General features: G+C 51.9%; 1 protein-coding gene across 2 annotated transcripts in view; it reads left to right on the top strand.

Annotated features, from left to right (window-relative positions):
* IP6K2 (inositol hexakisphosphate kinase 2) overlaps positions 1-24,737 on the top strand; it is a 50,688-nt gene that overhangs the window by 10,081 nt on the left and 15,870 nt on the right. Inside the window, exon 1 of one of the 2 annotated variants that reach the window (XM_050904633.1) lies at positions 17,963-17,981. The exons of the other annotated variant lie outside the window; for it this stretch is intronic. The gene's annotated coding sequence lies outside the window, so the exon portion shown is untranslated. Of the gene's footprint in view, positions 1-17,962; positions 17,982-24,737 lie in introns of those variants that run through there. 2 annotated transcript variants of the gene reach the window in all.

Here is a 24,737-nt window from a genome sequence, read left to right as displayed (position 1 = left end):
TTATATATATATGTGTGTGTGTGTGTGTGTGTGTGTGTGTATGTCTGCCCGCTCCGCTTGGGACTTAGGCTGGGGACCCAAACGGGCCATCGCATGAGATACAAAAACCCCCAGGAGCTTATGTGCGTGGCCAGGAGTGCAGGAGGTGAAGTGTCACCTCCTATCGCCCCGTGTCTCATGAGACCCTAAATGGCTGTTGTCGTCCCTGGCATGGACGCTGGCACTGGAAACATGCATCACCTCCCTTGGTAGCAGTGACTCGGGGGTTGGCGCACCCTGGGGACCCCCTTGCAAAGGCTGCAGGAGGGTGTGGGGTGGTGGCACCCCTGGCCTGGCAGCAGACGTGCTGTGGGGAGGGGTCCAGGCGCTGCAGCGGCGGGATGTCCCCTTCAACTGTATTTCTGCTGCAGCTCCTCTGCATGCCCCGGGGAAGCCCTGAGCTGGGAAATGCTGCTGCGTGATGCAGAGCAGGCGGCTGAGCTGAAGCAGAGGTGGCTCCAGCTCCCCATGCTGCCAGGTGAGGTGGCCAAAATTGCTGCCTGGAATTGACGCTGAGCATCACTGCGCTGCTGGCACCCGCTGCGTGCAGAGGTGTGACTGTAGGGAGCCAGATAAGAAAACCAGCTGCTTTTAATGAGTGCGGCGATGTGTGTGTTTGGGCAGCGCGGAGGAGTGGGTGCATGCGTGTGACATTTGCACTTGCTGTGGGAACAGCATGGGCTGTCCTGGACTGCAAAGACAACCTGTTCCAGCGGGTTTCCATATGCTCCGGGAGGACCCGGGAAACAGCCCCAGTGTCAACCCCACCAGGAACTGAGGGACTCTCCAGTCCTGCAAAACACTGAAGAAAGCCCTCTGCAGTGTGTCAGAGGGCATGGGATCCTATCGTGTCTGCTGGGGCAGGGTGGGGACGGGGGACCAGCCAGCGGGTTTGCTGGGTCTGCTCCCATGCAGCTGCAGGAACGTTCTCCATTAGGGAGGGCACTGGGCTCGGCCTCGCTCAGCTCCAGCCACTCTGCAGCTTTCCCGTGGCCAAAAGCAATTAAAAAGTTGTCCGTGGGGTCAGGCACTTAATAACAGCACCCGGCCTCTCCTCCACACCCTCCTGGGAAACAGGCATGGTCCTGCCCACGTTGCTGGCTGTTGCCAGGACTAAATAACCTGCAACAGTGGGGCACCAGGGTACCAAGCACTAGGGGCCACAGAAACCCCATGTCAGCAGCACTAGAAATTGTTTTCCTCCTAAGTTTTCTGAATTAATGGTGGAGCTGAGCCTTGGCTGTGCAGGGATGGGGGTTCAGCTGGTGGAAGGGTTTTGAGCTACAGAGGACGTGAGTCCCCAGGAAGGGGCAAACTTCAGCACTGTGTTTTCAAGCAGAAACATGCTGCCTTGCCGGCTGCCTTCTCACCTTCTCACTTGCTTGGGATTTTTTAACTTGGCGTGGTTTGGCTTCACCTCCCCACCTGCTCTCTGCAGAGGGGGGAAAGTCCCATCTCGCAGAAACGGATTAATTGCTTCTCAGTATTTTTAGCCAGCAAAGCCTGAAATTATCTGAAATTGGAGCAAAAGGGGAATGCGGTGCCGGGGAGGTCAGAATTGCTGGGGTAGCTGGCTGAGCTGGGCTCCTGGGTAAGCGCCCAGCTGGAGCTGCAGGAGCAAATACCAAGGAAAACAAGTGCATGTGCAAAATCCAAAGCAAACAAAGCCACCCACACCCCTGAAATCTGCACCTCTGCTAATGACTGGGCTGACTGGCTCCCAGGGGGGCCGGTGCAGGTTGGTACTCCAAAGAAAGCCTGTGTGCATCTGTCTGTGCCAGCTTCTTAAAATAACCGGATAGCAAATGTATTTAGTGCAAGGAGACTAAAGCAAAGGCAGTTTATCTTTGGCATGATCCCGAAGGGGAGGGCTCCAGGAGAGCCGTGCAGGCGTGCTGGCCAAGCTGCAGAATCGCCTCACCCATCTCACCATGGACCAAGACATTTTGCAAGGCTGAACCGCACACGCCGCTCCGACGGCTGCCCGTGCCACCCTGACTTTCTCACCTGGGGTGAATGTAGGCTGATGTCATCGTTAATGACACGACACGTGGATTTTCCCCCTAAGGGTATTTCTTTAATTGAAAAATTGGGCTGAGGAGAGATCTTCCACCAAGTACAGTTAATTGCTGACAGGAGCAGGGAGTTGTGGGGTGCCAGCCCTGATGCAGGGAGGGAGGGAGGGAGGGAGCCAGGGTAATTCAGTATTCTCTTCCCATCCAGGTAAATTGGCAACACCTTTTTTTGGGGGGGGGGGGGGGAAGAAAGAAAAAGGAAGATGCTGGCTACGCTCTTGGAGAGCCTTTTGAAAGCTGGGTCATAGCATAACTGAGCAGGGAAATGTTGCAGCTGGAGGCAGGTACCAGGGAAGGGGTAGGGGACAGTGGGTGGACATGGCAGAGGGGGCTGCTGGGCTGGCAGGGCGGCCAGGGGGCTGCTGAGCCCACAAAATGCTGCTCTGGCCTCCAAGCAGGGCTCTTCCCTGCAGCAAGTGCTGGCTGCCCACTCGTCCCTGCTGGCAGCCACCCCCGGGGACCCCATCGGCACTTTGGCGCCGACCCCCCGCTGGGTCCCAGCCCTGGGAGCAGCTCCTTATCGGAGCGGGGCACTCCCTCGGATTGTTCTCATGTCCCCATTTGCCTCTGGCCAGTAACTGCCCCTGGGTCGGGAACACTGACAATTTTTACCCACGGGGCATGTTCCCCACCTGATGTCACCGGGACTGTCCCCAGACCTGTTCCGCTGACAAGCCCTATCTAAATCACCAGCACTAAATCCAAATCCCTCCTATGGCAGTGACACAGCACCTCACGTGGGGACCTGCCTGCTGTCCCTGCCCTGCGTGCCAGCCTGCCGGCAAGCATGGGGGACCCAGGGCGGCACACAGCCATGCCGGGTGCTTGGCTGTAGGGAGCAGTTTTGCAGTGCATGAGCCCTGCTGCCCCCCCGGGTGCGCAGCCCCTAAGAGCCCCTGGAATGTGGGGGGGACCAGTTCGTGGTGCAGCCCCTCTCTGTGCCAGGCAGCCCGAGCAGTGTGGCTGCCTGTCCCAGGCACATCCTTGGCAAGCCCTGTCACATGCTGGTGTCACCTGGCAGAGAGGAGGACAGCGTGGACCCCTGGGGGGATGGCAAAGCTGTGGGCATCCCGGGGAGGACACACTGCAGCTCTTGTCCAGGGTGGTTATTGCAGACAGCCATGCCTGGGCTTGTACTGGCTGACACTGCTCCACGGCCAGCAAAGACCTGATGGCAGCAGTTGGGGCAACGATCACTCCTGCAGACCCCGAGAGGAAACCCCCCCAGTGCGGGGCGTGAGAGAGCACACCCGGGACCAGGGCTGCCTGGCAGGCCCAAGGGACAGCGATGCATCCCGTGGGATGCTCTGGGGCTGCCAGCGGAGCAGGAGCTGGCGTAACCCAGAGCTGCTGCCAGGGTAGTGTGGCTCAGCCCTGCCCGGCTGCCTGGGACAGAGGATCCTGGGGCGGGTGAGTCTCTTAGGGAAGCCATCGGCTGGCTCCAGCGTCAGATGGCTGCAGAGAGGGAGCATCAGCACAGGGCTTTTTCCTGGAAAATCATTAAGTGTTTGACTCAAGTCATTCCCCGGGGGAAGCGAGCGCAGCCTTGTCCCTGCTGAGCTGCATAGCAGGGAGGTGACGGCACATCTGTCGGGGTCACCCCCACCCCCCATGCGGGACACCGCTGCCTCCCGCGGCATCAGCACAGGGGGACACCTCGCAAACCACGATTAAATAGTCCCTGCAGCCTGCTCAGCTCCCAGTGCACAGGACCCCACGCCGGGAGGAGTTGTGAGTGTGCCCGGCCAGAGGGAAGAGGCTTTGGGTTTTGCTCCATGCATCACCAGCCTGGGGGTGGCTTCCCCCCACCACACTTGGCAGATGATGGCCAATTTTGCCTATCCCCCCTGCTGTGCCCCGGGTGCTGCGAGGGCAGTGGTGGCTGCTGTGGGAGCCCAGGCAGGGGAGAAGGTCTGCCCTGTGCCTTGCTCCTCTCTGGACTTCTACTCGCGCAGTTTCTGCAGAGGGCTGAAGGCTTTGAATTGCTGAAACCAGCACAGTCAAACCCAGAACTTGTTCCTGCCCAGCTGGGCTGCGTGGGCAGTTGCCTCCTCCCCCCTGCAAGAGTCCTCACCACTGGGCTGGGAAAGGTTCATTTCCTTGGGCATATTATAATCTATTAATTAGGTAATAGACACTGTTGGTGGAGGTTTGGGTTTCACCTGCTGTGATGTCAAATGGGGGTCAGGCTCTTGGCTTGTCCCCTGCCCTGCCTGCCCTCATTTTACAGGCTGTGCTCCCTGCAGCCATCATGAGGGCAGCGAGGGCATCTCTGCTGCCTGCCCCGCGCTTGGCATGGGCACACGTTGGTGCTCGGCACAGGCGTGTGTTGGTATGGCTCTTTGTGGTACAGAAGCTTCTCCCTGGGGTCTCGGGGATGGGGAAAGAGCACAGAGGGTCTCTAGGACATCCCCTAGCATTCCGGTTCAAGGCGTGGGGGACTGCATGGGGGTCAGGGTGACCTTGGCATCACCCCATGCTTGGGGTGTTCCCAGTTTTGCCAGGCGAGGGAGGAGGCACATGCTGCCGGCTGGCACGGCAGCAGGATGGCAGCGCTGGCCACAGCCCATCCCTGTTCCCAGCACGCCCATGGCTATTTTTACAGCCCAGAAACATTGCCCTCCCAATGCCATGGGTTAGCAAAGATACTGCGATGGATCAGATTAATGAGAGCAGCTTCCTCATGACCTGGAAAGGTGCAGGGAGCCAAGGGCTGGTGCTGGGGGGCTCTGAGGACTCTGGGGGTGTCCCACAGCCTCATTAGCTGTTGGGGACCCAGAGCCCATACCTGGAGCGGGGGTGACGTGCAGCCAGGCTTTCCCTGGGATGCAACCCAGTGAAATCCTGGCATAGGTGGCTGGGGAAGGCCCACCCCAGCCCGGATGGAGGAGAGCCAGCTGCCCCGTGAGGGCTCGCTGCATCGCTGCCAGTGCGTCCACTTGCCGCTGCAGCTCTCCTCTCTTATTTTAATTTGCTTTTCTCGTTTGCTGCATTGTTATTTTGTTCTGAAAGAGCTTTAAGAGGTCACTTTGCATCTTACCCGCTGGGAGGAAGCAGGGCCACCCCTCTGCTCTACCCGTTCCCCGGTGTAAGGAGGCCTTTCTTTTCCCCCTTTATTTTAGTGCTTTGATGTCCTTACAATTTATTTTTGCAGCAGAGTTGTTTTCATGATAAAATGGAAATGTTTCCCGTGGGTGGCTTTAAAATGAAAGGCTGAGAGAGGCGGCTAAAGATAGCCCCATATGAGCCGCTGGCTGCATGAGCCACTGGACTGGGCAGGGGCTGCCTGCTCACTGAGCTGGGGAGGGGACCTGGTGTTCCCCGGGGCTGTGACTGTGGGGACCCTTGCCGATGGTTAACTGTCCCCACACCGGAGCACATGGGCTGGTTCATGGGCTGAGCTCTGGGTTGCTTTTCTCTGGAGCTAAGCTTGGTTATGCTGCATTTGGGGCAGAGACGTCCCCTCTCCCGGTGTGAGCCCTTGTTGGCTGGGTGGGGACACGGAGAATCCCCACGGGACCATTGCTAATGGCACAGAGTGCACAAGGCAGCCGGGGCAGTGCCAGCGAGGGGATGCTGAAGCCCCCAGCCTCTCCCCACCGCTGGGAAGGAGAAAGCCTGGAGCTGATGAGCAGGATGAAGCTAAGGGGCCATAACTCAGTAGCTGGGTCTGCCCAGCCCCTGCCTGGCTGCCAGCCCCAGCCTCTCTCCCCAGGGGTGCACCAGGGGCTGCCTCCACGGGAGCTGGATGTGTCCTGGGTAGGACGTGGCTGTCAGCCTTTATCCACTGGAAGTGATGCTGCTGGGGAGAGCTCTCCCGGCAATGTCTCTCTTTACATGAACCAACTGCTCCGCTAGCAGGAAAGTTCAGCCCCGTTTACCCTGTTGACTCATCTTCTTCCCTTTCATCTTCTCTCAGATGTAGCTTATTATATGGGGCTATAAATAGGGTTTGCTCCTGATCACGTGCCCAGCTATTACCGTTTCTCTCCCAGGCGTGACGTGAGCAGATAGCCTCCCGGCAGGGATGCGTAACACTTCGTTATGGCTGTGGGAATGGGAGTGGGTGGGTGGGCTTGTCTGGGGCTACCTCCTTCTTTTATTTTTGATGGCAGTAGCTCTGTGGGTGCCTCTGACTGAATCTTATCACAGCATCCCTTTCTGCTGCTCACCCGCATCTCTTCTGTCCTTCAAGTGCTGATCCCAAAATCCTGCTGCCACGTGCCGGGGCCCCACTGACCAGCTCCTGCTGTCCTGGTGCTGTGGAGCAGAACCGTCCAGGCTGTGACCTTGCTCTGCAGTAGCTGTGAGTGGCTGGGCAGCGTGGCAAGTCCCTGTCCCTGGGGACGGGGATGATGCAGCCACTTGGCATCCTGTGCTTTGGTTGCATCTCAGCAGGATCCAACATATTTCCTGAGTGCAGCTTCAGAGCCCTGTAAGTGTGCCAAGGATGGCAGGGAGACCATCGCAGGAACTTTATTCCCTGCGTAGGTGCTCTCAGGCTGTGATCGAGTCACCCTGCAGCCATCTCTGATGAGGAGGTGCCGGGCAGGCTGGCCCGGCACAGCAATGCTCCTGGGAGGCGGTGCCACATCACTCAAAGGTGTCTGATATAAATAGATGGGAGGCTGAAACTGAAAGCTGTAATCGTGTGCATGCCAGCACGAGACGGGAGCGGGTAAACACAGGTGGCTGTGGCGTCCGCCAAATGGGTCCCTCCTGAAATGCAGCTCAATGACGTGACCGGCGTCCCACAAGCATGGCCCAGTGACACAAATATCCCCAGTGTGGCTGCGAGGTGGGGAGTGGGACGAAGGCACCAGCAGAACCCGCAGCCCTGCTGGGATGGCAGTCAGAGTCAGAAGGGCTGATGGGGACCTTCAGCCTCCTCCTCCTCCATCGAAATCCACCCCTGCGAATTTACAGACATTGAAAATCATGGCAGGGATTGAGCTGACCCTGACTGTGAGCGCTGTGGTGCCGGGGATGTTTGCTGGGGTAGCAGTCTCTGCAGAGTTTGGGGTTTAGGGGCTGGTGATGCAGCTCACATCCCCCGAGGTGCAGTGAAGTCAGCCATTTACTTGGAAATTACTCTCAGCTGAAGGCAGGGGAGGTTAAATTGCAAATGAAAGTCAAATATTTACAGCATTTAAATTAGTGCTGTGATCTGCTGGGCTGGGAAACCTTGTGGACTGATTCCTACGTTGCACAGAAATGTTTGCAAGCTGGCGGCTTTGCCCTGCTCTGGTCCCACCACAGAGAGCGTGGACCTGGCTGGCCTCGCTTCCCAGTGCTGCCCTTGAGGGATACCAGTTCCCTTCATGGTTTTGGTGCCAGTCTGCAGTGAGTGAAGGTGCTGGGGTGCACGGCCAGGTTTTTAAGGCCAGGGAGAACAATGATCTTCATTTAGTGGATCTGCTCCATAATAGGGACTATTGTGACTCTCGCATTCTTCAGTCACCATTTGGGTGGTTAATTACCCTTGCTCTTAAGTAAACAGATAATTGTGCCTTATTGAAGGGTGGATGTTGAAGAGACAAAAGATGGGGTATGGGCTCAGCTTCCCTCATTTGCAGCAGCTCCTCCTGGCCCTGCCATGCAGGATGAGGATGGCTGGCTGGTGCCAAGTCTCGCATGGGACTGCATCTCCAGACCATAAGCCACTGCTGCAGCTCTGCCCTCAAGCTCCTTCGACACTTCGAGGAGCCTGTCTCCATGGATCCGGGGTGATTTTTGATGAACTTGTGTCACTTGGTGAATAGGGAATTGACCACTTGCCAGCAGAGCTGGCGTCACTGGCTGGCGTGAGGGAAATGTGACAGGAACAACCAGTATTTATTAAGGAGCTGGCACTGGAAGGGAAGCACCCTGGTGAGAGCCCTGGGGAAGCTGCTGGGACTGGAGAGGCTGGGTTTCCTGGCAGATTTAGGCAGCAGGATCTGGGCAGCCTCAAGCTGGTAAAAGCAGAAAACCTTATTGCCCTGATTACTAGTTTCTTCTTTGCATTGATGGCCAGAGACTTAACGGTTTTAACATCAGGGCTGAGATGCTGGAAACTGCTCCAGCGATAAGGAGCCCATCAGGGCAGGGATGTGTGAGCTCATGCTGTGATGTCCCCAGTTCTCCATTGCCAAAGCCCTCAGTGATAAGAAAGGCAGGAAAATGAAAGAACCACAAACCGACACTTGAAGGTTCACCTAAAATAAAGGGGGAAAAGAGCCTGAGCACGTTTCCCATCTTCCCCAGGGACAGCCCACAGCAGTGAGGCCGCCTTGAAGCTGGCCAAGTAGAGATGCCGGGTTTGGGACTCTGCAGGCAGGTGAGGAAAACTCTACTGGATGGGTACCTGCACATCACACGGGTGCAGTCTGGCTCTGCCCACGATGCCCATCGGCTGCGGCTCTCCCACGTGGCACCGGCCGCAGCAGGGTGGCACGAGCTCTGTCCTGAAAGCCCCGGATGAGGCAAGCAGGGCTGGAGCTGCTCCAAGGGGGCTGCAGCCCTCACTGAGCAGCACAAAGCGTGTCCCTGTGGGGTGACCGTGGTAACAGATGACAATAATCCCTGCCAGCTGTCAGCAGAGGTGCTCCGCAGGCTTCACAAGCAAGCATGAAGCGAGCCTCTTGTCGCCTTTGCAAGGACAGGAAACCTAGCACGAGCTCTGGTCGGCTCCCTGTAGCTCACGGCACACGTGCACGCAGCCGGCCTCACGCCTCCCCGCCAAGCCGCCTGTGATGAGGGAACCAAAATGCTGTGGCCAGGAGGATTTTGCAGGCTCTTTCATTAACCTTGGCCCAGATACAGTTTGGTTTAATAATCCCTACACAGATTGCCCAGATCAGGGCAGCATTTGCCTCATCTCTGAGATGAGAGAGAGAAAATTGTCAGGAATATTTTTTCAGATAACTTCACCAGCTCTGTGACCCCACTGACAGATTTGGCCTACGAAGCGGGGCAGCAGCCTTTACTCTGTGCCAGACACAGCTCACATTCCTCCCACCTCTTGCGTGGCTACTGTGCCCGCCCTGCTTGCGAGCCTGCCCTGCTTGCGAGCCTGCCCTACTTTGGATCAGCCCACAACATCTTTGATTTTGAGGTCAGTGACAGCTGCTGGCGGGCCTGGCCTTACACCATGTTTACTTTTTCAGCAGCTCAATGCAAATACAAAATGAACAGCTTCCTTGGGCTGCCTTAACTGTTTCATTATTCCTGCTGAGGAATTGAGGATGAATTAGTATGGGGCTCATGGCCTCCACGCAGCTGTGGCCATTTGCACCGGATGACGCTTTGGTCTTTCTACTTAATCCTGGGTTCGCCCTGCGTTGCTGGCAATGCACCCCCTGCCAGCCCTTCCCCAGGCAGAGGCACCACGAATACACCCTCCAGTCCTCCTCCATCGGCCAAACCCTCCCGCCGCCTCGCTGGGAGAGCTTTGGCCCCGTGGTGACAGGCAGCTGAGGAGCGGCAGGAGGCCAGCAAGACGTCATCGCTGTGCTGGGAGCACACGCTGTTCCCTTCTGCAAATGACTCGGGAGGAAGGAATTTAATGCAGAATTTCCTCCTTAAGAGCTCCGGCCCTTGTTCTGGGCAGAGTCTTCTGGGAGAGGGATTTTGGCCGGCTGGGATGCAGGGGGAGGGCAGAGGGTGCCTGTGGGGACCAGGATGCCGCTGGGGAAGGGTGCTTGGCCAGCTTGGATCCCCCTGTTTCCTCATTTCTGCTAATGGCTCCTGCACAGGTTTCTGTAGCCTCAGCTACCAGGGAGGCTCAGAGATGGAGAGGTGGGGAGGAGAGAGGTTAAAACTCGCCGTGGCTCTGGCAGCCCCCGCGGGGCCCCAGAGGTGCTGGTACACACAGTGACAGTGTCAGCGTGCCTGGGGAGGCACGCAAAGCATTTGCAGCCTCGCAGGCATGCCGAGGGCTCGCTGCGGAGATCCCCTGCCTCTCCTCGCTGCCCCAGGGCTGCATTGCTCACCCCGGGCTAGCTGCCCGCAGCTCTCCACCCAGGGGCTGCTGGGACCCCCGTGCCCGATGCACAGCATCTTTGCAAAGAGGTGCAAGGCGAACCTTCCTCTTTGCCACGTGGCTGCTCGTGCCATCTCACGGCCTGGGCCACCCTTCCACATGGCTGGTCAGCATGTGAGTTGCTCTTGCCCAAAAGCCAGAGCTGGTTGCCAGGCTGGAAATCGTGACCTCCCTGCAGGAGCAGCTCTCTCTGTTACTTGCTCCAGAGCCATGATGTTCTGCTTTTGCTTGCTGCTGTTTTGGCTCCACAGTGATCTGGATACTGGGAACAGCCAGCATAATTAGCGCTTTCAGTGTCACTTCCTCGTCACGGACATTGAAGCCCTTTGCAAATTTCTCTGTAAAAAGTAGGTCAGCATAAACTCTCTCTTTGGAAAGAGGACAAGCACAGAGGATTAATTAACTTGCTTGGTATTGCACAGCCAGGCAATGGCAGTGCTGCCGGAAAGCATCCCCTGGCCCTGGGGGAAGCGGGGGCTCTCATGGCAGGGCCTTTCTCCTCCCTGTTGGGGGAGATGCTCCTTGTTTGCCCTCCCAAACCAGGCTCCATCCGGCAGCTCACGAGTGCAGCCTGGTCGTCTGCTGGCTGAGTGATAAAGTTCCTGTCCTTGCAGCCCTGCGGCTCGCGGTCGCTGATGCCTGGATGTTCGTAGCCGGTGCCTGTTTCAAAGCAGCAGAAGCTGGCAGTGATGTAATCAGACGCTAAAAATAACCTGAGGAAGAGTCCCTGAAGCAGCAGGAGAAACTGCAGGGAAGAGATAGAAGGGAGGGCTGAATTCACAAGAAATTACATTCCCAATCGATGCTGATTCAGTCTGTCCTCTTGGCATTGCCCAGAGCACTGGTGCTCCAGGGGCGATGGGCCAGGAGTGCTTGCTGCTGCCAGCTCCCTGGGCCCTGGGGACCTGATGGAGCATGTTCATCCCAGCTGGGAGAGAGCACCGCTCATCCCCATCCTTCCCGACTCTCGTATGGGTCTTCTGGTTTGCACCCTTAGCCATGGACAGCTAGCGGGGAAAATTATAGCCGGGTGGTGGGCAGGATGGAGAGCCTGCAGCAAAGGGCAGGAAGGTGTAGGTGCCAGCCACGGACACGCACGTTACAGCACTTTTTTGCAGAGGACAGTTCTGCTATTGAGTGGAGCGATCTGCTCAGGAAGTCCCCCATGAAATAACTACGAGATCTGCAATAGCTGACCCCATTCCTCCATGGTGCCCATCACACGAGGCTGAGCTTCCCTGCATGGCCATGGCCACAAGGGAGTTTGTAGCCCTGGAGCTTGCAGCTGCTGCCGGCCTGCCCCACAGCACCGTAGGCTCTGCCGCAAGCACCATCAGCTCCTCAGTGGGGACAACTCCATCGAGGGGCAGGATTTTGCTCTTCCATGAATAAAGAGGATTTATTCTGAAGCGAGTTGGACCTCCTTGTTTAGGAGAACCTGGTAGAGTTTTTCCCTTCAAGGTGGGATGAAAAGGCTCATCTGCAAAGCTAAAAGAAACATGGGGGTATGTTCTGACTTCTACAGCATCATCTCCTCCCTCATCACTGGAGTAATGGGCAGACTGGTAGGTGGCTGCTCAGAGGAAAGCTAACAGGAGGAGCAGGCAAGGGGAAGGAACAGGAGAAAAAACACATCCAGGCTCCTCCACAGGAGATAAAATGAGAGCAACGGGGGGCTGCCTCCAGGGACAGACCGGAGAGGGGGAAAGGGAAAGGGAGGGAGGCCTTGGTTCCTGCGGCGGGGGATCAGTGCCCGAGCATCTGCAGCATGAGCCTGTGGTTATTTGATCACTGCAGGCTTGGCAGGGAGGGGATGGAGCTGCCAGTGAGTCCGTGCCGTCACAACCCGGCGCCATGCTTGATTTCTGCAAGGAAGCAGGTATCGCAGACAGTGCTTAGCCCATCTGCAGCGAGATGGATGGTGGTGAGGCGTCACAAGCCCTTTCCTTCCTGCACAAAAGGCACCCTGTGATGTGTGAAATACAGACGGTCCCCTCCCAATCACTATTTTTGCCAGCATTTATTTCTCTCTTTTGACTTACTGGTGCAAAATCTTGCAAGCATTATATTTGTTGAATGGGGACAAGAAGTTTTCTGTAACCAGTTCTTCACCCGGCGGGACTCGATGAGGGATGTCTGCAGCTGCTGAGCCAAAGCTTCTGCCCTTCTCTCGCCTGCAAATGCCTCCCAACGGGTCTGCTGGGACTGGCCCTGATACCACAGAAATGCAGTGGGAGCAGGACTTGTGGTGTATCTCTGGGCAAAACGAGGCTGTGCAAAGTGGCTGCAGAAGTGAAAATGGAAATTGAAGGCTGGGGGTGGCAGGTTTAAAGCAGCTGAAGGACAAGCTAACTTATTTTGATTGATATTTATATCTGAACTGGCTTTTCCCTGCCCTAAATAGTTTGCACTGCTGCGCTGAGCAGTACCGGTGACATTTCGGCAGTGCCAGGCGGGTAGGTGTGGCGGGGTGTGCGACCGCAGGATGCCAGCCAAACCCCAGTATCACCCGGCTTGGGAAGTTCCCAAAACGTTCCCCGGAGGAGTTTCAGCTCTGAGTCGTGCTCCTCTTTGCATGCCGGGGAGTTGGGGCTGTTTCACTGAAGGCGAAGCCATGAAATTGTGACCATATAGAGGGCAGAGAGCAGCGCCTCGGGGCGAGCACACGAGCTGCTTCGTGGCGAGGTCTGGGCGCGCCAACAAAGACTGAAGGTCTCCGGCCAAAGCCTGGAGTGAAAAGTGCAATCCCAGACACGGGAGTCTGGCCCTAAGCACCACCATGATAAACATAATTATTCCACAAATAATAACACAAATAGAGATAATTATTCCAGCCTGCTGGAATGGCCCTTGTGCCGCTGCCCGGCCCTGTGGGATGGGGAAAGGAGCAGGGGGATTTATTCACCAAGGAGCGCCTGAGGGAGGCTCAGAAAAAGGAGAATCAAACGGCGAAGCTGCAGAAGGGCAGGCGCTGGGGCACGGAGCTGCCACAGCCTACAAGTGCAAGAGGAAACTGAAACTGCCAGCTCTTTCCGGCTTCAGCTGCGGCTGAGATGTTTGCCCACAGAGCACGGCTGCACTGACACGGAAGGCAGGAGCAAGGGGCTGACCCATACCTGTGGATTTGGGTTTTCACTCTGGCTGCAGAGTCTGCAGCAGGGCTGTGAGCTGCCCCAAACACACATCCCACCAGCCTGACAGATTCCCAGCGCACTCTCCCAGAAGAGCTGGAAGACCACATGTGGATGTGCCACCGTGCCGGAGTGGCCACGGCTGCGTACCACCAGTGTTATCGGCGCACACCGGGAGGTGGGGTCCCACAGGAAGCTCTGCCTGTGCATTTAAAGGCTCTGCCTTGCCCCGCAGGAAAACTTAGAAAAGATTGTATGGAAAAAACCCTCTGGCCTCTCCTAGCCTTTGGGCACTTGCTATCTATGTATTGTTCTTTTTGTGTGTTTTTTGGCAAGTGATTGTTTTATCCTACAATAACACATGAATTCTGCCATGGCAGCAGTTCACTAGGTAAGAGAGAGTCCTGCTGGAGAGTTACAGCCTCAGCAGACAGGACTGATGAAGGGAGGGGAGCGAGGGGACACAGCAGTAACCGGCGTTTTGTTATCGGGAGCCCAAGCTGGATCTCCGTTAGCAGCCCACAGACACCATCTCCAGGGCTCAGTATGGCTGAGTGGGCAAGGCAGGCTTTCTGGGGCTGGGGGGCTGATCCGGGACCCCCAGGAGTGGGTCTGGCAAGAGTCCTTGCTCTCTGAAGAGGCTGCAGATCTCCCCGGGATGGGCCAGAGAGTGGTTTGCATGCGTTGCTGGCTCAGAGGCAGCTCTTTGTTGCTGCCCTCTTTTCTGATTGTTCTCCTGCATGTTCCCCAGGCAGTGGAGCAGGCTGCAGCAGCAGGGCGCAGGCACACGCAGTCAGTCCAGGGCTTCTGCAGAAACCCAACAAGCACAGGCGGGCTGGGCCGTGGCATTCAGCCCTTTCCCGGCAGGTAAGCAGCCTGCCTGGCTGGGCACTGCCGCCGTCCCCCTTTTCAGGGCACCGTGGATCACGTGTGCTCCCTGCTTGCCTGAAGCATAGCCAACAAATTAAACCTTAAACCACAAGTTACAGATGTTTTTGCTTGTGGTTCCTGGGTCTGGTCAGATCAGTTAAAAGGAACCTGTGGTGGAGAAAAACCTTTCCATTAATCACAGACTTTTGCAGGAAAGCACAGATCCTTCACCTGCGATCCCTTGCGCCCTGGCTTGTCGAGCAGCAGCTGTCAGCTCTGCATCTCTGCAGCTCTTGAGAAATCCCAGAGCTGAGCTTCCATCCAGTAAACAAAGTCCGGTTGTGTTTTTCTTCTGTGACTCATCCATCAACTTGTAATTGCTCAGGAGTAATAGAAAGTGCCTGGCAAGGGACAGGCCTGCCTGGCGGGTGGCTGAACTGCTGCCCCGCACAAAAAAAACCCATCGTTATCCTTCTTCTTCTAGGTCCGTTCTCATAATTATTATTTTTGACTCTGAGAGGACTGAGGATAGAGCATGGAATCTGTTTCCGTGCAAGACATCTTTAAAGCATGACATTTCCCTGCTACTTCATTAAATTAAGTGCTGTCCCCCTTTAGTGGCCTGGCTTTTTGAGTCCTGAATCAGACACATCGTCTGATGAACTGTTTTGCAAGTAAATAATAACTAGATCCATGTGCATTAATTTGAACTACCACAGGCATGGTAAAAATGGCACAGACCACACCATGCAGACAGAGCATGGGATTAAGATTGTGGGTGAGCACTATGCAGTTAGAAAACTATATTGGGTTGGAACTGGGCTGATTTGGTGAGAAGTGGCTGAATTTTAGGGGGTTTACATTTTTTGGTTCAGGGTCTCAGTTTTCATACAAATGAAATTTTGCAACCCTCATCACAGCAAGAATAATATTGAACTAGGGAACTTTGTAACAGTCCTCTGCTCCCTGTAAAAGGAACAATTCCTAGATTCTTAGCAGGGGAGACAAAAAAATGAATATCCATGAACTTTGTGCTCAAGGATGTTTCCTCTGGATCATGGATTTGACACAGCCCAAGAGGGAGAAGTTTGCTCTGCCGCTTCCTATATTGTACCAGTTCTGTAAATAGCAGGAAGTGCTTATTCCTTTAAACTGTCAGTCTGGCACTTTTCACCAGCTCTTTAAAAATGTAGATATGTATACATACGTGCACACACAGTGCACACAAGGGAGAGGAAGGTGTTTGTGGAAGCAGGATGTTTATTACCTGTTTATTTTGTGAATGATTTTGGCAGTGGGAGAAACAGGCACCTTTCTGACTGCCTGTGTGAGCAGATCCTCACTGGCTTAAACGCTGCATCTCCTTTGTCTTGGCGAGGAGGAGGAGGAGGGTTGAGGAGCACTGCTATTGCAGTGACTCCTAGAGCTAAGCGTCTTATATTCAACAGCCTCATGCCATTGCTCAGGGTGAAATGTTCTCAAGAAGTGGTGTGGGGTCACGTGGAGTGCCAGGCAGCCAAAGGATCAGCCTTGTTTGTGTGTCTGGGAGCACAGCTAGCTGGAGGTTCATCCTAGAGCTGATGGCATGGGGGGCTGGAAGTTTAGGAAGTGACCATGAGCCATGTGCGGACAAGGGCAGTGGGGGAATGAAAGGCTTGCCAAGGCAAGCTCAATGTTGACATCTTATTACAGGCATGAACTGTATCAGGAAAGCTGATCGCGGGGGAGGTAGGAGATGGCTGAGTGACTCGCATAGCCTAGAATTGCTCCCCCGCTAATTAAGAGGAATGGAAAGAAGCACAGCAAGGAGCAAGGCTTGAGGAAACCTAATGCTGCTGTGAGCATGTGGGAATATTCCCAGCCTCCGGAGGGATCGTGCGGCCACCCACTGGGGATGGGTCCCATGGGGTGGCACCTCAGCTCCCCTCTCCCTGTGGCTGGGGAACATAAATCAGACGTGAGCCTTGGACCAGCTCTGGGCTTGCAAATGAAGATTAAAACTAGTAGCATGTGTCGATAATCTCCAGCCATAACTGCCAGTCTCTTGAGTAAATTACAGACCTGCTCTCTCATGACCAGCTTCAGCCCAAAGAGGCATCGATTTAAACTGAAATGTTTAAATATCCAAGGAGAGTCACCAGTTTTAAATGGTGAGAGACACACATGAAAACAGATTTTGAAATTAAGATAATCAAGATGGCGCCAGCCAGATAACTGAAGAGACTCTCAACAGGCAGCCCTGCTTGGCTTTGACTGTCAGCCTGATGGACAAGAGAGGCATATTTTAAGCAGTGAGAACCAAGGGGTATAATTGTTTCTTACACAAGACTGTACTTGCGCTTGTACTTTAGAACAAGGAGAAATCGGAGATCTCTCGCCCTCTGAATCTCTTTGGTGAACCAACGCTCACCTCTCCAAACCAAGGAGCTGTTTCCAAGCCAGACAGGCCCTGGGCCCACGCAGGGGCGGGCAGTCGGGGAGCGGAGGTGGGAGGTTTGAGCGAGATGCTCTGTGCACGCAGCCCTGCCTCAGCAGCCCACGGCCAGAAAGGCTGGGTCCCTTCTGGAAACAAAGGATGCCTTTTGCTGGGTGTGTTGTACAGCCGAATTGTGGTGGCTTGTGTGGCTTTTAGCTCTCTGACCTTTATTTAAATGAAATGCAGAGTAATTTGTATCTAAGTGGAGTTGTTCTGTCTCATTAGTGTGATTAAATAGATGGCAGAGCGTTACTAAGTTCATTGTCAGAGAAACTGTTGCTTAGTAATTTAAACTGCAATAATCTCATTATTCAGTCTTTTTTCCTTACAACGATGGTGGCTCTGTTGTTACAGGCGCGTTCATGGGCTTGCATGCAAACCCTGACAACTGCGATGGCATTTAAAACGTTACGCCACAGGCTCTGAGAAGTCATTCAGGGTAAAGCTGAGTAGGGGGAGCCTCTGGGACTTGCAGCTGCGTATGCCTGAATGAGACGTTCGGTGGTATAGGAACAGAAACGCAGAACTAATGGGTGAGCTTGGGCATATGGCCCTATGAGCCTCCTCTGCTTCAAGGCCTCGACAGATGCTCTTCCTCTGCCTCCTCAGCAGGGCAAGTGGCCAAAGTGCCCCTGCAGCCAAGGCCGTCACGTCCAAACTGACGTGTTGCACATGAATAGAGATAAACGGTTTGAAGGCAGGCGCTGAGGCAAAGTTAACAAGAGCCCTATCTATGGCTGCTGCAGCCTGCAAGTCAAGGAGGTGCAACTCCAAAGATTGTTAAGGGCGCAGGAAGAGGAAACCCAACCCAGCCCGCACAGGGCTGGCACCAGGCTGAGGGCACCCGGGTGGGGGCTTGAAGCTTGGGGACAAGGCAGGGTGCACAGCAGGGCCTGCTCAGGTGGAAGCCTTCACCTCGCAAAGGTGGAGGCCATGTCCTGTGTTTGCCTCACAAAGCTGAGGCAGGTCGCACACAGAGACTGGGAGCCATGGAAGGGCTGCTTCTCCCCGCGGTCCTACTTCCCAGGCCCGGACTCTACGGAGCAGGACGGCCATCCCCACCTCCCCGTGCCTTCCGTGGAAGGGGTGCGCAGCCAGGCCGGGCTGCTAGAGCGAGAACGGGGAAACCCGGAGAGGCCGAGCGCTACCTGGCCCTGCGGCACCGCCGCCCAGCCCGGCTCCCCTAGCAACAGCGGCGCTGGCGGCCGCCCAATCAGCGCGCGGCGGTGCGGACCGAGCCAATAGGGAGGCGGGCGGGAGGGCGGGGCGTGCTGGGGTGGGGGAGGGCCGGCCCCGCGCCGCGCCGCCATTTTGACATCTGAGGAACAAAAGAGGCGAAGCCGCCGCCGGCGCCGGCTTGACACCAGGTAACGGGCGCGTCCCGCCGCTCCCCTGGGCCTGCCGGTCGGCCCGCTCGGCGCCGCGGGCTCTCGGTGAACCCGCTGCCGGCCCCCCCCCCGCTCCCCCGGGGCGGTCGGCTTTGAGGGGGTGGCCGGGGGCTGCCGCTGGGGTGTGAGGCGCGGCGGGGCCCTGCCTCTGCAGGCCTCAGCCCCGCCCGCCGCGGGAGGTCGGTGCCGGGCCTGACGGAGGCGGGGGGTAGGCGGCTGCCCGGCTTCCCGCTGGGGATGCTCGGCGGCAGCCTCGGGCGTGTGGCGGCGGCAGGGGGAGGGGCATTGCCCGGGCTCAGCGGGAAGGGAGGGGGGCACTGCCCTGGTTTCCTCCCCGGGGGAGGGGGAGCCTGGCATCACCGCCGGGGCATGCAGGTTTGGTCCGGGATGACGGGGACGGCGACAGCGTTCACGGAGCAGCCCCGTTCGCACACCGCGTCGCGCTTCCTGCCGGGCCTTGCCCTCCCCCGCGGGGCTGTGCGGGGCGGCGGTGGGGGTTACCGGGGCGGGAGGCTTTCGGCAGTGCCGGCCCTGGCTCAGCGCGGGGGGGCCGCAGTTATGCGGTCTTACGTGGCTGGGTGACCCCGGAGCTGGTTGTCGCCCCTTGCTGTTACTCAGCAGTTCTCATCTGTCTGAATCATAAAGACGTTGGGTTTCCGTTTTGCCTGGGTGATGGATGTGCTGCAGGTTTGACGACTGTTTCATACACTGGGTAATACTACAAAATGAACAAAGGGTGCTTCGGGATGTGTTGCATAATTGGACGTGCTGCTCACGAATACCCTTTTTCTGTGTAAAACGGAAGTACTGGGTGATGTCTTGTTACGAGCTGGTTTGAGCATCACAGATTTATAATACCTTGTTAATGTGGCTTGGGGCCCTCAGGCTCTTAAAAACACTTACGGTTGAGGCTTTGGAAATCGGCATTCAGCTTAAGAAAATAAATGTTATCATTGTTGATAGAATAACAGCCTGCTGGTAGTTACACCCTGATATGTCCTTGGCCTTAATTCCACTGTGAAAAGTACGCGTGTTTAACACTGATATATTTCCTGATATATGCTGGAGTTTAATTGCCTTCTACTTCTAGCCTTTTTATTTTTTTGACACAGTGCCTTATGTGTTTTAGAAATGCATACAGTGCCCATATGCTTTTTTAGACTCATGAACATCTAAGGGGGCAGTTCTGTGTCAAATATTGTAATTAGAATTTTGCTTTAATATTTAGTTCTGGAGCATCAAAGCTAATGTGAGTTTTAACTTTTCAGTCAGATGGTGTGTTACTGGTCATTACTGAACATGTAACAGTAAAGTGAGAGTAGAACAGTTCAAATTTGACACTTGAGAATAACAAGGTCAGGGTTATTTTGGCTTTTAAACATATAAGAATTGGCATCTTTGCTCATAACTTTGCTTATATAAGAAAAAAGCTATTTGTAAAATGTAAAATTGTGTTTAAGTTGAAATTAATTTGCATATTTTCAGGCTTTACAATAACATTAAGGAATGTAAACTGAGTTTATATACACATGCATCCACACACAAATATGTGTATTTTAAAAATGGACTGATTAATTTGTTTACATTTGGGCTGTTTAGCATCTTCTAGCTTGTTATAATTTTTTCTTGATGAAAGTATATTACAAAATTTGGAAGAACCCAATGATTTAAATGCCAGAATTCAGGAAAATTTCTTCAAAAAATACTAATCTTAAGTACTCAGAAGTGTCTCCTGGTTAAGGGTCACAGGAAGGATTTCAGGGAAGGATTACAGCCGTTCATACGTACTTGTTTGTAAAAATTTCAGACTTTAAACTTGGCCAGGTAGCTTTTCATAAATTTATATTAATTCATTTAATTGAAAAGCTGTTTTCCTACCTTTTCTGTCTTTGCTGTTTATACCTTTCTGAAATAATAACCTGTTATCTTGTCTGTGGTACTGTGGTCATACAACTAATGTCAGCTTTATGTTGCTGTTTCTTCTTGAGGAAAGGTAGATCAGAGCCATCATAACCATGTGGTACGCTAACTTGGGAAGGAGCTGGAAAACTGGATAGTGGTCAGGCATATGAATGCTGGGCTTTGTGCTCTCAAAAATTCTTTCCCTACCAATTGCTTGCAAGGAAGACTTCAGATTTGTCAGGCATGCGGTTTTGAAAAAACAGGATGAGAAAAGATGTTAAAGAAACTCTTCGCTGCCTGTCAGTGGATGGGCTTCCAGCCAGGTCACTGGTATGGTGGTACTTTAATTGTTCTCTGATCAGCTGGGGAGTGTGAGAGGATATTTTTTGAGATGTTTTTTCTTTTAAAGGGTAGGGGAAGGGTGTAAACCTCGAGGCACTAAGGGTGCCTAAGTCTGTCAGCTATGGTGCTAGGAACACAAATGTCTGTCCTTTTGGTTTAGGAATAGGCGGAGGCAGGGAACTGTATGCAATCAGGTTGATGGTGGAAGACCTACTTCAGTAGCGACATAAATTCCACAAGGATATTGTATCTAAAGGGATAAATTAAATAGAAGTCACTCTTAAAAATCTTTAATTCTTTACTGTCTGAGTACTTTCAGTGAATTGAATTAGATAAAGTCTGGGGAAATTCTGGAGTAACTGGTATTAAATGTCAGTTACTTTTGATGATTCTCATCTGACGATGTTTGGAAATGGGGAGACAGCTGAGGTGTGTCTCTGGGAGGTCAGGAGCGCTGCTCCCGCAGCTGAGTTGGTGCCTGCCTGAGGTCGGGAGCAGTTCCAGATCCAGAATAGGCAAAACAAGTGTCTCCTCAGTAACGCTTCTGATGCTGTCCTGCCTGGGGAGCTGCGCTTCAGGTGGGAAAGGCTAGGGGCAAAGGCAGGGTTTTGAAGTGAAGCATGATTTGATGTGGTTTTTAATGCTAAGTCGAGGTGTAGCTTCTTCCTTTTTTATGTAGTTCATTAGTTTCCTTAATATTTCTGCACCAATGCTTAAACACAGAACTTGTTTAATGGGTAGGAATGTATTCCAAAAGTTCAGATACTGCATCAAAAGATTGAAAGGGCAGAAATGGAGTTGTGACTAAAAATTTTGACTTGAATGCAGTCTACTGCTCTAGCTGTACCCAGAAGTGTGGGGGTAAGAGCTAAGTACAGTGGAGTTTGAAGCTTTATTAAGCTGACATTTTACACTCATAAGTCTTGTGTATCTAGTGAACGTGGGCTAGAACCATTATCTGAAAGCTGTCAGGTTTTTACACTGGTGTGTGGAAAAAACCTTGCTGCCTCTCATTCAGTTCATCCACTTAACAGTTGTTGAATTTGCTGATGCTTAGCTCGTCCCTGTTGGCAAGAAGCTGCGGTTTGTCACCAGGCAACGCAGGTCCGGCTGAGCATCTCTATGCCTTGCTTGAAGAGATGAAAATTTTCCATTGCGGGGACAGGATTTTTCCTCTCGCTAATTCTTTTATCTGGCTTTCTGTCTTGCCCAAGGTTATTGTGTCTTTGAAACAATATAGGGATAGTTTTCAAATATTAAAAGGCTACATTTTAGAGTTTTAAGGTGTAACTGCAGATGTGCATTTCTATAGCTTTTGTTAGAAATATCTCATGAGTGTTATTTTTGGGCCTTTCATAATAACTATTTTGTTTCAAAATAATTCTTTCTTCCCCCCTTTTGCAAAAAGCTGTATGACAATATCATGTGCTGTAAGTAGCTAGAAATTTCTCCTCCTAAAAAGTCTGAAATACTGGAAGACATAATGGAAGCAAAATTGTTTATTCAAATGAAGGTCTAACATGGGTTGTGTTTAATCAGGTGTTTAGGAGCTTGAAATCATCATTGAAATCTTTTGCAGCTTCCTGACTTGTGTAGCACTAAGTCTTTGAAGTCCTGACTGTGTCTCAGAAAGACGGGCTGTGTTAGAATAAGGTAATGATAATCTTTGTAATAGGTACAGAAAGTACTCTTTCACTCTACTAGTTATCGAATATTTAGCCTGCAGTCTTTGATGACCCTGTGTCTGGATAGCTGGTGCATATGGAGGATTGTCTATTGGAGATAGAACCAGTTGGTGCCCAGTTTTGCATTGTTTTACTGGAAAAAGAAAGGGTTGCTCATAAAATGGTTTTGACCACTGAGAGTCTTGCTTTATGAAGACAAACTCCGTGCATGTGCCATGACGAATGGTTGGGCAAGAGACAGCACAGGTGGTGGCTGGTTTGGAGCTATGTATGTGCTTATCAGCCAGTTAATAGCCCAAACAGAACAGGTAAGTACTGAGTTCACGGAGTGGCCTTTCAGCTGTACTGCTTCTCTTGGTCCCTGTCTTCTGTCCTGCTGTGTTGACATCCAAAAAGTTGGAAGGAACTGAAACAAAAAAAAAAATTTGGATGACTTGCTGAAACTCGTTAATAATGCCCCAGATTGTTGAGATTTATAGTGAACAAGCTCAAGGACAGAAGATACAATTATTTAGGCTATTTTTCCTCAGAAAATCACACTTAGAAGAAGCAAGGATTTGGGGGGGGTTATGCCAGAATTTGTATTAGAATGAGCACAGCAAAAATGTTGATTTTATTTTCTTGAAGCACAGAGGGCTTTGAATATACCCAAATAGTGCAGTGCTGTGATGCAGAAATTTTCTACAGTGCCTGAAACCTTATCAGGAATTGTGGGTGCTGCCTTTTTTCATGCTTATTGAAGATGACCTCTTTCTTTTAACATTTGCTCTTTTCCTTTTTCATATCTTTTTCCAGAAGAACAGTAATTCATCTGCCTTGTGTTTTGGATATATGGCAACAATGTGATGGCAATTGATTTTTTTTATGATGACATCAATTAGATTAATGTAGTTCCTTGTTACAAAGATGAGAAGTGAAACTGCTGACATGATAGGCATGATCTTGATGTCTCTGAGGTGTTAGCTCTTTCAGAAGGTTGATTCAATTTAACTAGAGATACGAGGTTAAATTGATGGGTGGATGTGTTCATACTGATACAACTAGCATTGTAACTGGGAATCTGTTCAAGCTAACTTAGGAAAAAAATTTGGATCTGGCTTAATAGAACCAGTCAGTTTTCTGAAGAGACATCTGTGAATATTAAAGTTGAGGGTATAGTTCTAGATGGGAAGGGAACAAAATGATTGGGAGAATCATTTCAGAATTCATGGAAATAAGTAGTCTCTCAAGAATGAGGGGTAAATGAAGTAAATGCTGATTGAGCTGCAGTGAGTTGCGTGGTGAGAGGAGGACTGTCTTCCAGTTATTCTGTTGAAACAAAACCTTTCATGTATTTAAACGTAAATGCTGAATTGTGATTTCTTGTTTTAAAGTGCAAATAATGATTTAACATCACTATGCTCAGTTTGCTTCCAAAAACCAAAATGGTCTTTCATAACCTTGACTTCTTGAAATTATTTTTTTCCTGACAGTATGCTGTTTTTTGGAAATACAGAATTGGAACATGAGCACAGTGTGGATGGTGGTGCTATATTGCAGGTTTTTGAAGAGAAAATAGGTTTTTGGCAATCATCCTGTCTGAGTCTTCCCTTTTTGGTTAGTGATGGTTTCTCTTTGAAGACAGTTGTGCAAACCACACTTGCTTGTGCTGTAGAGTCACTGGCTGCTATAAAAATTGCCTATAAAGCAACAAATGTGTTTAAGGGAATAAGACTTACTATGGTTGTGTCCCATTACCTGGGCTAATAAAACTAGCTAGCTCTTTTGCATCATTAAATGTATTTCAGCCTGCGGGGGGATGAGAGCGATACAGCCAAGCTCCTGTGAAAGCTTCCTTTTATAGATTACTGAAATTGATAAGATTTTTTTCAAGTGGTTTTATACTGCTGTTTAAATATGTAAACTGTATGAGATTAAAATGGATTAATTCTTTGACAGTGATTATTATGGTGAGCCTGTAATTGGTCCCAGATGGTGTATTATGAGATCACTGAAAGATGAAACATGAAGTATGTAAATAACTATCTTTTTTTTAAAGCATTTTTGAAGTACTCTATAGGTGTGCTGGTACAAAAGGTCCTTGTCCCTTTTACTAGGGAGAAACTGTGCTTGAAATGAGTTACATTTACCAGGGGAAACATTCACAACTTTCTCCTTGGTTTTATTGTGCCACATCGGAGTCTGTCTTGTAAGACTCCTGTCCTGTCCTTACTTGCTGATGTCCAATCTGCTGCAGTTTAGCAAGAAGCACAGTGAAATTATTCTTTTGTATTTTGGGCATTTGAACTTCTATAATTGCTCAGTCGTCCTGGAAGGAGCTATACGTTCGAGGTCTTAGGACCCAGTTATTTTCATAACTCTTCTTAGGGAAAGAGCATGTAGAGGTCACTGAATCATATAAACTCTTCCCTTTAAGATGCAAGTCTGGGTTGTGTTATCTGATTTGAGATGTGTTTTCAGTAGTTTGATATGTTTTGAAACATAAATACAGTTTTAAAAGATATGTTAAATGCATCTCATGAACTTGAGCTGTTCTGGAGCAAAAACTCCGTCTATCATGATCATCAGAAGTAAAGTCTTGGAACCTACACTTGAAGAATTATAGTTAAAAATGTGGATGGGCATTTTGAGTCTGATGACTATCTCCTGGGCTACTTTTCAACCATTTTCTACAAAAAGGGAATAAACTTCTTCATTTGAAGTATGTTGATGGTATAGATGAATATACACATAAATGGGATGTATGAAATATGTAACTGTGCATTTTGGGCACCATTCTTCCTATAATAGTTTATTCATAGATGAT

Source organism: Gymnogyps californianus, chromosome 13, assembly GCF_018139145.2.
Source record: "Gymnogyps californianus isolate 813 chromosome 13, ASM1813914v2, whole genome shotgun sequence".
Classification (NCBI taxonomy): domain Eukaryota; kingdom Metazoa; phylum Chordata; class Aves; order Accipitriformes; family Cathartidae; genus Gymnogyps; species Gymnogyps californianus.
Note: the sequence above shows the minus strand (reverse complement) of the source record. Positions and strands in the feature narration are given on the sequence as shown.